The following is a 4,659-nucleotide window of genomic DNA, read 5'->3' as shown; positions in this document are numbered from 1 at the left end:
GGAAAGCAGCTTAGCAATTCCTTGGAAAGTTAAGTATAGAATTACCAAATGACTTGGCAATCCCACTTCTAGGTATATAACCAAAAGAACTGAAAACAGAGACTTGGATAGATATTTGCACATTGATATTCATAGTGTCATTATTCACTATTGCCAAAAGGTGGAAGCAACCCAAGTGTCCATCAACAGATGAGTGGATAAACAAAATGTCTATACATTCAATGGAATATTATTCAGTATGAAAAGGAATGAAGTTCTGATACATGCGACAACATGGATGAATCTTAAAGACAGCATGTTGAATGAAATAATCTAGACACAAAAGGACAAATATTGTATGATCTCACTGATATGAAATAAGCAGAATAAGCAAATTCATAAAGTCAGAAACCAGAATACAGGCTACCAGGGACTGGGTGGGGGAGAGGAATGGGGAGTGTTCTAGTTTGCTAATGCTGCAGAATGCAAAACACCAGAGATGGATAGGCTTTTATAAAAAGGGGGTTTATTTGACTACACAGTTACAGTCTTAAGGCCATAAAGTGTCCAAGGTAACACATCAGTAATCAGGTACCTTCACTGGAGGATGGCTGATGGCATCTGGAAAACCTCTGTTAGCTGGGAAGGCACGTGGCTGGCTTCTGCTCCAAAGTTCTGGTTTCAAAATGGCTTTCTCCCAGGACGTTCCTCTCTAGCAAGCTTGCTCCTCTTCAAAACGTCACTCACAGCTGCACTCCATCCGGTCTCTTTGAGTCAGCATGTTTTATATGGCTCAACTGATCAAGGCCCACCCTGAATGGGTGGGGTCACGCCTCCATGGAAGTATCCCACCAAAGTCACCACCCACAGCTGGGTGGGGCACATTCCAAGCAAATCTAACCAGCACCAAAACGTCTGTCCCACAAGACCACAAAGATAATGGCATTTGGGGGACACAATACATTCAAACTGGCACATTCCACCCCCTGGACCCCAAAATGACATTATCTTTCCAAATACAAAATACATTCATTTCATCACAATATCACAAAAACTTAAACCATTTCAGTAACAAAAGTTAAATACAAAACCCCATCAAAATCAATTTAGGCATGGCCATTCCTAAGGCATAATTTTTCTTTAGCTGTGGATCTGTGAACTTAGAACAAATTATGTGCTCCCAATATACAAAGGAGAGACATTCATAGGATAAACATTTCCATTGCCATAAGGAGAAAGAGTAAGGAAAACAGGGTTAACAGGACCAAAACAGTTCCTAAAACCTGCAGGACAAACTCCATTAGATTTCAAAGTCTGAGAGTCATTAACAGAACGACGTTGCATCCTTGGGGCTTGAGAGAGCGGGAGCCTAACCCTTCCCAAGGGCCTTTTTGGCAGCTGATTCTTCTCCAAATGCTTGGGTGAGTGCTCCAACACTTCCACACATTGGGGAGACCACCTTCTCGGCTCCACCCTCCTCAAACCTCGGGGCAGCTCCCGGATTCCCTTCCATCTCCGGGGCACACGCTCAACCCCTTCAGAACAGTGTGGTGGCAGCCAGGCTCTCCTCAATTCCCTGGAAATGTGCTCCACCCTCTTTGGGACCTGAGGTGGCAAAACTCTTCCAGAGCATCGAGGCGGAAAGCCCGCCCTCGACCTCCAGGGCAAACTCACCCTTTCCATGCATGTGGGCTGCTCCGCTCTCCCAGCCCGAGACCTCCTGACTCCAGACCTCAACCTCCATGGCTCTGTCTTTGAAGAGATTTTTCCTTTAATATTTTTTCCTTGTCTGTCTCCTCCAGTCCAGACTGGCAATGGCTCTGTCTATAAAGATCTCGCAAAAATTCTGTTGGCTTTGCATGAAGCATGCAGGGGTCAAAGCCATCAGACAATAGGACTTTCCACAAATCCTTTCTGCTTAACTCCTTTTCCAATCTTGGCTTGTACTGAAACGGTGGCTGGGTTCCATGTTTGGTTATATCCTCATGTTGAGCTGTAGCTTCTGGGATTCCACCCCCTGGAAGCTCATAATATTCCAAGCCATCAGCTTCCGGTTTCTTTGAACCCAAGAGTTCAGTTCTAAGTTTATCTCTCTCCGCTCCCATTTTACTATAAGCTGCAAGGAGAAGCGAGGATACATCTTCCACATGTAGTCTGGAGATCTCCTCAGCTAAGTATTCCAGGTTGTTGCTTCCAGATTCTTCCTTCCATCTGACACCAGGACTCAATTTTGCCAAATTTTCTGCCACTTTAAAACAAGGATCACCTTTCTTCCATTTCACAACAACACATTCATCATTTCTGTTCAAGGCTTCATCAGAAGTATCTTTTGAGTCCATACTTCCACAAACAGTCTCTTTAAAGCAGTTTTGGCCTTTTCTATCAAGCTCCTCACAACTCTTCCAGAAACTCCCCATTATCCATTTAAAAAGCCGTTCCAACATGTTTGGTATTTGCAAACTCAGCAGCAAAAGCACCCCACTCCTGGTACCAAAATCTGTTCTAGTTTGCTAATGCTGCAGAATGCAAAACACCAGAGATGGATAGGCTTTTATAAAAAGGGGGTTTATTTGACTACACAGTTACAGTCTTAAGGCCATAAAGTGTCCAAGGTAACACATCAGTAATCGGGTACCTTCACTGGAGGATGGCTGATGGCATCCGGAAAACCTCTGTTAGCTGGGAAGGCACGTGGCTGGCTTCTGCTCCAAAGTTCTGGTTTCAAAATGGCTTTCTCCCAGGACGTTCCTCTCTAGCAAGCTTGCTCCTCTTCAAAACGTCACTCACAGCTGCACTCCATCCGGTCTCTTTGAGTCAGCATGTTTTATATGGCTCAACTGATCAAGGCCCACCCTGAATGGGTGGGGTCATGCCTCCATGGAAGTATCCCACCAAAGTCACCACCCACAGCTGGGTGGGGCACATTCCAAGCAAATCTAACCAGCACCAAAACGTCTGTCCCACAAGACCACAAAGATAATGGCATTTGGGGGACACAATACATTCAAACTGGCACAGGGAGTTAATATTTAATTGGTACAGAGTTTCTGTTTGGGGTGATGCAAAAGTTTGACAATAAATGATAGTGATAGAGGCACAACTTTGTGAATATAACTAATACCATTGAATTGAATATTTGAAAGGGATATAAAGGGAAAGTTTAGGTTGTATATACACAATACCATAGAACTGCACAACACAGTGAACCCTAATGTAAACAGTAGGCTAAAGTTAATAGCATAATTATAATATTAATGTTTCATCAATTGTAACAAAAGTACCACACTAGTGCAAAATATCACTAATAGGGAAAACTGTGTGTCTGAGGAGGGTTACATGGGAGCTCTGTGTTTTCTGCATGATCTTTCTGGAAACCTACAACTGCTCTAACAAAAGAAAAAAGAGAGAACAAGTTTCTTGGGCATGTATGGAAAGAATTCCTTGCTTCTCAGCAGGGAGTCTTTTCAACCCAGGAGGGGTCCTCTGAGCCTAGTGGAAGCCACTGTCACCCCAAAGACAGCTTTCTGCTACTCTCAGAACCTTGATAAATGAATTGCATCACGAAAGTCATTTCTTTGTTCCTTACAGCATGAAGAGGGTGGAGGAAGGGGTTTTAAATGCAAATATCCTGCAGTGAGGAGTTGTATATATTCACACTAGGGTGCCAGTGACATGTTGGATTTCAGAAACCGGACTTTACAGCCCTACCCTGTCCCATCTTTTACACTGCAGCTACCAACCGGACTGCACCTCTTGCTGCAAGGCGGACTCTTGGCGTGTGTGTATCTGTGTGTGTGCACACATGTGCTCTTTTTCACCACCTAGGTGAGTAAATCCTGATTTTTCCCTGTCCTGGTTACTACCACCTTCACCCCGGCCCCTGCCCAGGGCACTTTTCCCATGGTCCAATCCCTCTAATCCTATAAAACAGGTTCCCCTCATTGAGCTGCAGAGTCAGTTGCCGGGGCTTTCCTCATCTCCTCATGTGGCAACTGTGAGGGAGCCACCTACTGGACCAGCTGAGAAGGTCCACTGTGCCAGTGGCCCAGGACAGGGCAGGGACAGCAGGCAAGCCAAACTCCTGGGCCACCCAGCTGCTTCTCACTTCCCTGGTTCATCCCCTCACCTGCCCTCAGGGGAAGCAGGCCTCATCCCCCAAGGCTGGGGAAACCATGGGAGTTCTCAGGGAAGTCAGGAGGTCTGACTTTGTAAGGGGTGCATCTGGCTCCTTAGTCCCAGTTGGTTCTTCAGAGTGTCTCCCTGGAGGCTTGGGACAGGAGATGCCTGGAGTATCTGAAATGCAAGATTCCCAAGATGCCCTGATGCTCTGATGCCCGCAGCCAAACGAGGGGGCCCTCACTGTTCCCTGTCGGTTTGGGAACACATGGAGTCCAGCCAGGACTGAGAAAGCCTGAGGGGAGGGGAGGGCAAGAGTCTTAACTGTGCAGTCACCTGAGAGGAGGCCCTTTCTTACTTGGCCTGTGGCTTACTTGGTCTACCCAGGCTTAGCGCAGCAGGTCAACAGTCTCCCCTCTGGAGCCACCCAAACGTTTCTACCTTTCATCCTCACCGTGATCCTGATGGTCAGGACAGAGGACATTGTTAGGCCTATTTTACAGAAGAGGAAACTGAGGCTTAAGAGGGGCAAGTGATGTTCCCAGGGACTTTTAGCAAGGAAGT

This window comes from Choloepus didactylus, chromosome X (assembly GCF_015220235.1).
Source record: "Choloepus didactylus isolate mChoDid1 chromosome X, mChoDid1.pri, whole genome shotgun sequence".
Taxonomy (NCBI): domain Eukaryota; kingdom Metazoa; phylum Chordata; class Mammalia; order Pilosa; family Megalonychidae; genus Choloepus; species Choloepus didactylus.
The sequence above is the reverse complement of the archived record's forward strand: the minus strand, read 5'-3'. Positions refer to the sequence as shown.